Consider the following 13363-nt stretch of genomic DNA (forward strand, 5'->3'; position numbering starts at 1 on the left):
GCTTTTCCTTTTTAAAAACGAGCATGTATGCCACAATTTTATGCCTTGTATTAAGACCTCTCAGACTTCATGTCATGCAGCAAATCCCTTTAGCCACTGCAGTGACATTGTTATCCTCTCCGGAGTATACATTCATTGTTCAGGTATGTATATGGCTTCCAGCAATGGCGATGGTTGGCACCTATCAAAGTCACTCTAAATGGGACAGAAAACACCACTAGAAGAGACTGTACATGTACCCCATAAAGTCTAGAAGTCTATAAGCCAGAGTAAGGGGCACCTATGGATGTTGTTTTTAAACAGCTAACACACTCATGCCCAGCATCACTCACATGAGTAACAAACATTTGAATGGTCCCGTTCCACTGTGTAAGCCTCATTATCTAAGCTGACCCTTGAATTTGTGCATATAAAGCAATGTTCCTTACATACAGAAACAAGTCCTCCATTCAGCTAACATTACAGATGGTAGAAGTTCTAACCGCCCCTGTTATTTGATGCACCATTACATCTTTGTAAAAAAGCCTAAAAAGATGTACAAACAGGAGTCCCAAAAACACACCCATTACCCTGTTTGTATACCTATGGAATGTCAGCAGGTATGGAAGAAGTAATCCTGTATGATCTCAACTTTAAGACAGTAGTAACAGTTCAGCTATCTCTTCCATCAAGTTCCTTTAGTCTTTTATTTTGTTTCCTGTATTATTTAATGCAGAGTCCTTTCCCGTCTGCGCACCCATCAGCTGGAGCTCTCTAGAGTGGGGTGAGGCATAAAAAAAATGGCCCCATCTGCTTTTAAAGACTTCAGCTCTGCCAGGGGTGCACAGCAGTTTGTGGTGCTCATTACAAACGAAAACAGTTCCTGTTTAGATGTGGCAGCTGCATCCAAAAGTACTTGTTTACAGGGAGGTAGTCATTGACTTTGGTTAAGTGGACCCTACTCCAATGAGATTGGTGTTGTCTACTCCTGCTGCATAAATGATGCACTGCCAATTTCATACCTTTTTGGAATGCTAGATACATACTTTGTCCTCAGCCTCACCTAGAATATCAAATACATATAGTTCCTCTCTCTATACATAAAATATAAGATGGCAGGAAAGCATAGTTGGCAGGTTATTCCAAGATCTTTAATCCATTTAATTAGTGGCACCATAGCTTTTCTTTTCAAAAACAAGTTATTGCTATCATCTGGTGCATCCATTACTGGAGCTCTATCTTTAATAAATAATGAACCCATAGCCTTTGCTTTCTGTAAAACTGACTATCTTATCAGCATAATTCAGAAACAAATAATGAAGTGTTTGGGCATCTTTCTAGGGGCTGACTAGGGAGTGATTTTGTGTACCCTATTCACTAGTGTGGCTGACATAAGGTTTAGAACTGCAGCCAATTCCCTTTGAATGAAATCTATCAGGTACCTCTCAGTGATATGGGTAACCCAATAAACCCGAGGTTGTTCCTCCTGCTCTGATTCCTCAAGTTACCTAGCTGTAGATCTAACAGTTGAACCATATTATGCAGAGCTGCAGTTTCATGGGTATGAGTATCCGTGCTTATCTGTGTGGCTTTAGTTTCAGCTGGTCCAACAGGCTATTCTCAAGTCTGTTGCTAGCTTCCTTAATCATTGCAATGTCATCCAGGAATCCTCAATGTTCAGAGTCAGTATTCTTGAAACTGTATTTGAACTTTGCACTAGCCTATCAATAAACACTAGTCTTTGTTTCTTACAGTAAAACAACTAGAAGCAGATATAGCGTAGGCAACTAAAGCCAGGCTGTTTGCAGAGATGAAAGGTGGTTGCCACCACTCTGCATGTCTTCACTGGATGTTCTGTTTATGATCTTTACTCAAATGTGAAAATATGGCAAGAAAAAAAATTGTAAAAGACTGAGCCACCTCTGATGACAGGCCAGTGTCACCAGACTGTCACCCCTGATGGCAATGGTTATTTCCACCCATGATGGAAGGGGCAAACAAGTTAAATGGATTTATGCTACAGACTAAATACAAATAGGTAGGGAACTGCTCCATAACACCTAAAGACTCAAGGGAGGCATAGCCAGATTTTACTTTGCATGAATTAATTTCATAGGTAATAGTGTTATACAGTATTTGTGACATAATCATATAACAGATATTGGAGTATTTTCTGTTTTAAAATGCACCTAACATGATCAGGTAATGTTATTATTTAAATATGTGGTGTACAGACTCTGGCAAAACAATATTCTACCCGTTGTCTACTAAAGTTTTCTCATATGAAATTTATCATCATGAGTTTTGAGAGACACTTGTGGGAGTTGAAGCCTGAGAGAATGAAGTAAATACGAAAATTCAAACAAAAATTAATATTTTGAAAACAGGAGTAATGCCGGGCTAAAAGAAAGGCAGCTGTAAAGTTAGGTGTAATGTCAGGCTAAATGGAACATAATGTAGCCCTTTTTTTTTCTCAGTCTCTGTCTCTCATGTTCATTTGGAGTGTATTGTTCTCATAGTTAGAAATATGAGACTTATTTTTCTGAATGTCAGAGGACAGGGAATGGCTATGAATTGTGCTGAATCTCCAGATGTGCTGGTACCTCTTGTTAATGTAACAAAGATGAAAGGTCAGTGGAATGTAAGACACTCAATGTAATTCAAGAGTCAAAGAAAGCAGATGTAGACGTATATTGGGTATGGTCAACATGATGAGTAAAATAATTTGTTTTCCTAGCAACAGGATGATGATGTCATGGCCATTGGGGGCTGGAAAAGTAAATTTTATATAATCACAAAAGAAAGTGTTGTTGATGCTGTCTTGTTGGTGAGTAACCATCTGTAAGTACTAGCTATTTATCTAAGGGTAGTATTTTTTTAGTAAGCTAACCAGGGAACTTCAATATCTGGGGCTTATGTTTTTTTTCTGTATGCATCCTGTTTATTTATATTGTCTTTTTAACTGACCTCCTTGTGTCTACCAATCTATATATATATATATATATATATATATATATATATATTTATAAAGTATATAACCCAAACTGGGCAATCACCGAAGGGACACACAGTAGGCAAAGAGAATTACAGAAACCTACTGTGTCCGTAAGGTACTTCAGTAAAATAGTGAAACACAATGTATCGTGGATACGCCTTCTGTTCTTCTTGTGCTTCACTTTTTTTTACTGATGGACCTACCACGTGTCCCTTTGTAATTGTCTACTTTGGGCTGCCTACAATTCATCAAATACACTGTTCAGCTTCTGCCTTGCACGAGATGTTTGCAGGTTCCTCTTTTGTGATTTTGATTTTTTTTTTTTGCCATGACGTGTTTGCTGTGGTGTTTTATTTATTTATTCCAGTTTGATTACCGGGGAAGTTCACTGGGTCAACATGGCCCATTTTCAGAGGAGGCCCAGGGATAAAAGCTCCGAGAATGCATTAAAAATATATTACATACAGGATTTCAACACAATCAAGATTTTAGAAAGCATTAAACAGTTTACAGAATATGATTGCAAGGAATACAAGACAGTATGAGAGTACAATTCATATTGAAATTGATTAAAATGTTGCTTTTTACATTAAAGTTATGCTTATTACATTTACATAGTAAAGAAGTAATTCTTTGAGATTCCTAAACTGAGAGTTAAGGTTGCATAGAATTTGCCTGTAGTGAAGAGATTCAGGGATGGAGAAATAACGGTAGTGCTTTGAGTGCATGTATTAGAGATAGAAATTAGTGCTCAATGTTTGCACGTTTTGTTAAGCAAATATAGTTCTAGGAATTGAAGGATTGTCTAGTATTTACAAGTTTTATTGAGCAAGTATAGCTGTAGGAGTAGAATGATTAGGTAGTATTTACCAGTTTTGTTGAGCAAATCTAGCTCTAGGGGTAGAAGTAGTTAAGTAGTGGGATAAAGCTGCAGGAGATTGCAGGGAGAGATAGATATAGTTGTAGGAATATGTCTATAGGAGGAGGATAGGGCAAATGTGTCAGAATGAGGAGACTCATACTAGAAGTGAACTAAGATTAAGTAGGGAGGAGGCAGGGCCATTTCCATTTAGTAGACAGGTGTTTGAAATGTTGGGCCTTGAAATTTTCGGTGTTTGGGGTGGTTCTTAGTGGGGAAAGGAGGGAGTTACATTTTTTGCCCAGGGCATAGGAGAGGAGCAGCTGGCCAGCAGGATGTTTAGGTTTGTGGATAGAAATTAAGTTCTGATGTTCATATCTAAGGGCTCTGTTGGGAATATAAAGTGGAAGGATATTAGTTAGAGTGGGGCATTTTGTAGGATAAAATATGAGTGAGTGTGCTATGGAGAGTTGTAGGTAATCTAAGTAGTTTGGTAGTTCTAGCCAGTTCAGGGATTGTAGGGTGAGGCAGTGATGAGTGGAGTTTTTGGATGTGGAGGCAAATTTAGAGCTTTTATTGTAGCAGATTTCTAGTTTAGAGGTGGTAGAGGAAGACAGGCTGGTTAGGAGAGGTGCACCATATAGTAAGGAGGGAAGGAGAAAAGTAGAGGCCAGAGTGTGCCTAGTTGAGTTTGAGAGCAAGTGGTTGTTCCTATACAACATACCTAGCTTTTGGTGTTTTTTTTTTATGTTGTGTTGTACATGTATATCAGACTTTAGTTGTTCATCAACAATTACGCAGAGAAGTTTAGCGGAAAGGACTTCAATAGGTGTGTTTGTTTGGCTGAGGATTTTGAAGTCACTTTTATTGAAGGAGTAGTTCTTAGAGGGTGAGAACAGAAGAATTTTGGATATGCTAGCATTAAGAGAGAGGTGGTTTTGGTGCATCCAGTTTTCAGGTTTTTGAGAAGGCAGTTTGGGTTTTAGACAGCAGTTCAGGGAGGTTTAAGGCAGAGCAGACTAGGGTTGAGTCATCTGCATATTGAATGATTTTGGTGTCTGGAATAGCAGTGTGAAAGTTATTGATGAAGATGTTAAATAGCATAGGATCGAGGATGGATCCGTGTGGGACACCAGTGGGGGTGGGTAAGAAGGAAGAGATGGTATTTTTCCATTTAACAGCCTGAGATCTGTCCGATAGGTAGATGGAGAACCAGGAAAGAGTTTTAGGTGAGATGTGAAGGTTAGAGAGATGGTAAAGAAGATGGTTGTGGGAGACAGTGTCAAAAGCCTTGGACAGATCAAGTAGAACAGTAAAAACTAGCTGCCCTGAGTCTCGGGCTTTATTAACAGTATCTAAGAAAGAGATTAAGGCTGTATTGGTGCTGTGGCCAGGGCAGAAGCCATGCTGGGTGGGTGTGAGGATGTTATTTTGGGTCAGGAATGGCATAAGTTAGAGGTGGATGCACTTTTCAAGGATTTTTGAGATAGGGGAGAGTAAGGCAATAGGGTGGAAGTTTGAGATGCAAGTATTTTTTCCTCCCTTGTGGAGAGGGAGAATGAAGGCCGAGCGCCAGAGTTTGGGGACGTAGGATTCTTTTATTGATCTGTTTATAATGATGCTGATTGGGAGAGCGATACTATCTGCGGCAAGTTTTAGACAGGACAAGGGGATGCAGTCAAGAGCATTAGAGCATGGCTTGAGTTTGGATAGGAGTTTTTTTATGACAGTTTTAGAGACAGGTTTGAGCTTGAATAGAGAAGGATGGCTGTTTGGTGGGAGAGGGTGAGGATTAGCTGGGTTATTGTTGGGAAAGGATTTAGTGAGGGCGAAAATGGTTTCAATGAAGAAAGAATTAAATTCAGAGCCTAGTTCAAGGTCAGTTTTGCTTGGGTTGGGGCACGGATTTGTTTTTGAACCTGGATGGAGAAGTGAGTTTATAGACTTCCAGAATTGTTTAGGATTATTATGGTTGTTAGACTGGAGCTCAGTGTAGTAGATTTTTTTTGTTTTTGTTGATTATCTGTTTAGCAAGGTTACGGAGCTGTTTGTATTGAAGTAACGTGTTGGGCAGGTTGTTATTTGGTGAAGTTTCCATAGTTTGTCCCTTTGGTGCATAATTTGTTTGGTCTCTTTGGTAAGCCATGGAGCTGTGTTATTTTTGATCCTTTTATTTCTTGGGGGAGCTACAGAGTTTAAAGTATCAAGGAAAACCGTGTTGAAATGGTCTATAGCTTTATCAAGGGGTAGGGTTTTCAGTATATGCCAGCTCATTTGTTTGAATAAATGGGGTTGAAGTTGCTAAGGTTGCGAGTTTGGATAAATTGATGCTGGTATGGGGAAGAGCTAGTAGAGTGATGGATAAAGGCAGGGAGATGGTCATGTTTGGGGACGTAGGATTCTTTTATTGATCTGTTTATAATGATGCTGATTGGGAGAGCGATACTATCTGCGGCAAGTTTTAGACAGGACAAGGGGATGCTGTCAAGAGCATTAGAGCATGGCTTGAGTTTGGATAGGAGTTTTTTTATGACAGTTTTAGAGACAGGTTTGAGCTTGAATAGAGAAGGATGGCTGTTTGGTGGGAGAGGGTGAGGATTAGCTGGGTTATTGTTGGGAAAGGATTTAGTGAGGGCGAAAATGGTTTCAATGAAGAAAGAATTAAATTCAGAGCCTAGTTCAAGGTCAGTTTTGCTTGGGTTGGGGCACGGATTTGTTTTTGAACCTGGATGGAGAAGTGAGTTTATAGACTTCCAGAATTGTTTAGGATTATTATGGTTGTTAGACTGGAGTGTAGTAGATTTTTTTTGTTTTTGTTGATTATCTGTTTAGCAAGGTTACGGAGCTGTTTGTATTGAAGTAACGTGTTGGGCAGGTTGTTATTTGGTGAAGTTTCCATAGTTTGTCCCTTTGGTGCATAATTTGTTTGGTCTCTTTGGTAAGCCATGGAGCTGTGTTATTTTTGATCCTTTTATTTCTTGGGGGAGCTACAGAGTTTAAAGTATCAAGGAAAACCGTGTTGAAATGGTCTATAGCTTTATCAAGGGGTAGGGTTTTCAGTATATGCCAGCTCATTTGTTTGAATAAATGGGGTTGAAGTTGCTAAGGTTGCGAGTTTGGATAAATTGATGCTGGTATGGGGAAGAGCTAGTAGAGTGATGGATAAAGGCAGGGAGATGGTCACTAATGGTATCAGGAATTGTGCCAGAGGTGGTTATTCTGTTAGGGTTAGAGACAAGAATCCAGTCTAAGGTGGATCCCGGGGGATTAGTTTTGTTAGGTCGGGTGATAGTGAGGATTGTCTGAGTGAAATTGTAGAGATTGATGGATAGGGAGGGGGAGGGGCAGTTAAGTTTGTTCCAATCAATAGTTACATCTCCTAAGATGTAAGTTTCATAGTTGATTTTTGTGGAAGCCCATAGGAGAATTTCTTCAAGTATTGATATATTATTTCCAGGGGACATATAGAGGGCCATGAAGCAAATATTTTTGTGCTTGTTTAATTTTAGTAGTCCAGCGGTTATTTCAGTGTTCTGGAATTGTGGGATTGGAATTTGGAGAGGAATTAAGGTGAGAAGATTAGAACAGGCTAGGGCAGAGACACAGAGATGTAGAGTGTTGTGGTTTGTGTCTATATTAATCATGCCTTTACCACAGTATTCTGGACAGGAATGTACCATACAGAATACCGCTTCTCAGGAAGTCTTCCACTCCACATAAAGCAAAATACCTCTCTTACTCTATCAAATGTAATTTGGATGAATGGATGGGGATCCACAAATTATTCCCTGGTGTAGCATTTATGTCCCTCATGGATAGGGGAAACAAGTATATGTTCCAACCTGTCCCTATTCTGTTCACTTTTGGATTATTTTTTGGTCCCCCTTGGGACATCATATTACCTGCCCAACCCCCCAGCACCCCACATCAATGCCAAGTCTACCAGTTTCTAGGCGTAATGATGTCTTAGTAAAGTAGTACTTATAGGCCATTACTATATTCAGCATAATGAGCAGAAGTTCATCACAGAACCTACAGTAAAAAAAATAAATATAATGCAAAGTGTCAGATTAACAGTAAAAGCACATAAACTAATGCCACAGGGTCCAATTTTTGAAAGACTATGTCTTTAGCACACTCTGAGATTTCATTTCAAAACGTTCAGTTAATAACAACAGGGTATTCAGTGAGAAAATGCATTTCATACTTTGCAGTTTCCACTACAGCAAACCTCTGAATCTGACTCTAAAGCATAGATCTGTATATTATATATATATATATATATATATATATATATATATATATATATATGTATATATATATATATATATATAAATATATATATTCTGTATAGAAATTGTACCTGGTATTTTGTGGAGAGCTCAAATAGGGTCTAGGCTGAAACCAAGCATAGTACCAAACTACAAGAAATAAAGATCTCTGAAATGCTGGATTCATTAGCTTTATATCAATGGAAGTTCACAAAGAAGTGCAAGAACTTCTAATAAGTCACTTGGGTACAAAATACATACATACAGACCCTGTGAAATGTAATCTTAAGATAATACACTACCTCTGACTGTAAAGTCATCACATAAGTATAATGGCCATACTGATGTTCAACAGATACTGTTCCCACCAGGTGATCCTAAAACTATTTGCATTCATGCATCACTTGCCACCAAACAATGATACCCTCATTCTCTATAACTCTGATATCTCATTGAGGAGCTAATGAAAAACACACAATAATGTATTTCTACTTGCTGCTACAGGGCACATCACACACATCCATTGCCATAAAAATAAATAAAAAAATGTATCATGCCTGTGGACAGAGTGCATTGTTACCACTGCACACAGACCTATCTGACTTTCCACCTGAGAAAGTGAAATAACATCAAATCAAAGTAATGAACTTCAGCGTAGAGATTTGAGATGCTGAGCTCTGTCAGCGCACACACAACAAACCACTTTAACATGATCAGCCTCAGCCTGCCATTGCTTGGGTCCCCTGACTGCCTCCCATAATGCTCAACCTTCCATCTCTAAAATGTGGAATAGTACCTCTCACACAGCATGGAAGAAATGGACAAAATGTGGAACAGAAGAACACTTATTAACAACTTCAACTAGATGTTCACAGCATAATTAGTAACAGTTTCTTCATACTTTTGGTGAGATAATATGATTCAGTATTATTTACCATGGCTATTTGTTTTCAAAGCAGTGAAAGTGTGACAGACCTGTTCAATGTGGACATGGAATTTTAAACATTCAGAAAAAGAAACATTCGTCATAATGATGTACATTTGAGAGCTATGCTTCCTATCCTCCTTTTCAAACATTCAGCCAATTTTACCAATCAGCTGTGATTCTAGTAAATTACTGGGGATTACAGTTAAGTCAATAATATCAGACATTAGAGTTTCAAAAAGCTGCTTTGTTAGTTTTTAAAGTGAATTAGACTAATATTTAAAAATTTCTCTGATTTTTGTCACTCTATTTTTGGCTACATCCAGAATTCTAAAGTAAAGAAATTATTCTACTATGGTCGTATCTATTTCTATTAATGCCCACAATTTTAGTTGGCATTCTGCCACCTTGTGACATTAAAAAACACATAACTGCAAAGATACTATAGTACCTGAAGATCTGCAGCTTTACAGTTCTCGACAGTCTTTCATATGACTGCTTGACTACAGATTATTGGGAAAGCCCTACAATAGGTTGTGAAGGGCAACCAATCACAGGCACATACACTGCACAGTTCTCAGTAGCCTCTAGGTGTATTAATACATGACTAGAAATTGCTGATTCAAAAAGCACTGTTTTCAGTGCAACCAATCTCAGACTGAGTAGTAACAGGACATGACTGGCTACCCGTTGTCCGATTACCATAATTAAAAAAAAAACATCTAATTTGTATATGGGGTGCTCACAAGGGCACAGTATTTCACGGCTTGGGTACATGCCTCAGTATGGTCCTGCCTATGGACAAAGTCTAATTTATTTGCTGAAAGTATTAGCCAAATCCTGGAACCACACTGGAAAGTCCAATGCAGTAACATGCTGAAGGCTTGCAATGCACTGGCTTGAATCAAGCAACTGTCTATGAATGGATAAATATGGATGCTCGGTAGCCAAACAAGGGATTAGATAAAGACTTTGGGTGGACTGGTAATGGGAATTTTGTTGTATGTCCATTAAAACTGAAGGAATGGTGTGAGTTCAGAGTAATGTTAAAGGTTCCAGAAAGGGCCCCAGACTATAACGGCTAGTGCTCTACACACCGAATCTAGCGATCTGAGATCGGATTTTAGTGGAACCAAATTCTGGAGGATCATGGTGGCTTACTGATAATATCCCCCACTCAGTTTCAGGGCCTGGGGTTCACTCCAGACTATGGCCATACGATGTGTAATTGAGTATGTTTTATCTGCATCAGAAAGGAAGGTTATCTCCAAGGTAGTAAGTAGGGTACCCTGGTGAATTTGCCAATTAATGCCCAGTGCAATTCAGCCTAGCATATATTTTTTTTAAATGTGTATTACATCACAATTTTAACAGTGACATGGATATATATAAAAAGTTTCCAACTTGGGATGATCATTTTTATAAACAGTCAACAGGCTTGGTGGTGCACAGTGGAAAAAAGGATAGCAAAAACACCAAGTGCAGTGGCAAATCTGAACTGGAAAATCAGCAGTGGCCATTGGATGCAGCTTATTGTAAAACTGTAGTCCACTTAGTTATAATTCTAAGCCCATCTCTTATGACGTAGGCTGTTTCTTTTAATCACTGCTGCATTCTGAATATCTAGATATTCCCATTACTTCCAAATGTCCTAAAATCACAGCTGGGGATTTTACATGCATAGGAGAAGGCACTTTATGATTTATACCATATACTGCATGGTCTTGTTTGCTGAACTGTCTGATCTATACATATGCATACATGGATGACCAGTAGAGAAGACCAAGAGTTGGACTAGTTTGATCAAATGCAGAGGATGAGCTCCTCTTATTAAAACATAATGCCTGTCAAGGCTGTCTAGAAGGGTAAAGAAGCATCAGTCTCATCTAGAGTCTCTTCATTAGCAGTACACCTTTTTGAAACAAAAGTAGAGGTTTTCAACATTTCACAGGTGCTTGCTAACCGATTCACACATGCCAGCCTGGATAAATGACAACAGCTCAATACCAGAGTAATGTAAAAATATGCACACTCATTTAGAAACTCAGACTAGGCTCAATGAAGTCCATCACTTGAAAATTTTGTATAGTCACCACAACATCCAGTTTCATCCATACTTTCCTTATCTCCAGGTTTTGACTTACTGCAGGACTTTTACCCACTGAAATGCACTACAACTGATCTCATTAAGTGTAACACAATGCAGCACTGCAAACCCTTCAGTTAACAATCTAACATTTATGGTTTTTGCAGCAACTGTTACTATAAACTGATCCAGTTTACACTATGAGAAGACACAGCATCTAGATCCCTTGGCCACAACTAAATTCCAACTAACTGATTTTAGACTACACTGTTTTTCTTTTTGTGTAACCCTTTCTGCTTCTCTTGGCTTTAAACTGGACTTTTGCTATTACTTACCATCTTGACCTTCCTTCTCCCAGACTTTCATCTCACATAGGTCTACAAGTCCTGCTTTATTTCCCCCTGATCCCCATTTTGTTGACACCCCCTCACATTCCCAATTTTCTGCTAGCCACAGCTCATGGGCTGCTAAGCAGAACCTTCCAATGTTTAATGACTTTTCTCCTTGGTTGTAACTTCTGTGATTAACTATTACTTCATAACCTGAACATGAATTGCCTATTTCATATGTATGTGTGCACGTGTTTATTATCGTTGTATGTTTTAGGTACAGCTAGTATTAATTCTTCCCAGTAATCTATCTTTTTATTTGGTTACACCTAATACAATAGTTATGCCTGTGACATAAGCTTCCTGTTTATAAATAAGATTCTTAATATACTATTTTCTGGTAGTAGATTCAATTAAAACATTTTTTTCACAAGTACTAATCCAATATTTCAGTTAGTGAAACAAGTTATAAAAGTGACAGGCAAATTTTCCTAGTAATATTGACCTATTGTAATCTATATATTTTATGTAGTTAAGCAGGGAGGCAAAACGCAGTTGCTGTCTTAATCAAGAAATGAGATTTAGCTTTTTCTTTTTTTTTAGGTTCCAAGCTATATTAACCATGTCTTTTTAATGAAAGTTGAGACTGCATCTTTAAAAATAGAAAACTATATATCTTTTTCACTCTGAATTTTTTAAACTTCATGCATCTTCCCTGCAGCACTGAAACAGCAGCTGTAATATTCCCATTCCGCACACACTGCACTCTGTTAAAAAGGCCCCTGCTGACCATTCCTTGTTTAAAACTGTGCATAATTGATAGTGGCAAATCTACCCCAGCTGTGTCTAAAGCCTCTCCAGGGGCAGAAACAACACCATCTACAACTGCCATTAACTACTAAATTAGCAAGCACTCCTGGCAGCTAACAACACACCATACAGAACACATCAATCTGGTGTAAGCAGACTGACCTCCTAGATCAAATTCCTGCATAATCTGCTTCCAGTTCAAACTTTTAAAAAAACCTACTATTCCTTTAGCTTTTAAAAGTCTGCTCTTTCTTTAAAACTGTATGATGAATATCTTCATCTTGAATTTTCAATAAGCTATACAAGCTTACAGAAAGTAAGGTAAACGCAATGTTGATAATATGTTAACTTTTATAATTCTGAAACTTGAATGAACAACAAACGGATGATGCATCTGATTCCAGTGTTATGTGCATACATACTATTAAAAAAAACAGCATTAAACTTTTCTCAGCAAGTAATAATCTGCTTTTAGCAAAATAAATGAAGCATCTCTCTGGTGGTACATAACTGCAGATGTACTGTAATTAAAAATTAGAGCAATGTGGGTTAATAAAGCCACATGGCTTGGGACAGGTAAAAATACCACGGTGATGTTCTTTTTAAATGAAGGCATTTTATATGAATATAATACTATTGGCATAATCTGTTGCAAGAAACACATCTGCACAGCAAAGAACTTTAGGTAGATTCACAACAAAAACAGCTACAAATTTATAAGTGCACTTTATGAGCCAGTTTATGCATATACACAGCCACCACACCCAAAAACCCATCTATGCAACAAAGGACTTGTATTTTTATTTAAGTTTCATATTCTTAGGACTGATGGACTGATGGTAGCAGAAGTGCAATATACAGATAGGCTATATATATATATATATATATATATATATATATATATATATATATATATATATAAAATATAAAGAACTTTTTATTTAATTTTATAGGAAGGTTGATAAAAATTATGTCAGCAGCAGTATTAGAGATTACATGAATGAAAACTTGTGAATACATCAATGAGCTAGGTATATTTTTAGTTGTGTTGAGTGCTGAGATGTGGTGTTGTTATATATTTATTGCTGCTTTTGTGTTGTGTTACTAAA

At 37.9% G+C, this 13363-nt stretch overlaps 1 protein-coding gene across 2 annotated transcripts in view; it reads right to left on the reverse strand.

Annotated features, from left to right (window-relative positions):
- Positions 1-13363, reverse strand: part of AK8 (adenylate kinase 8) — a 2747949-nt gene that overhangs the window by 46280 nt on the left and 2688306 nt on the right. The window lies entirely within an intron of this gene.

This window comes from Protopterus annectens, chromosome 16.part0 (genome assembly GCF_019279795.1).
Source record: "Protopterus annectens isolate FY-2018-M chromosome 16.part0, PAN1.0, whole genome shotgun sequence".
Classification (NCBI taxonomy): Eukaryota; Metazoa; Chordata; order Ceratodontiformes; family Protopteridae; genus Protopterus; species Protopterus annectens.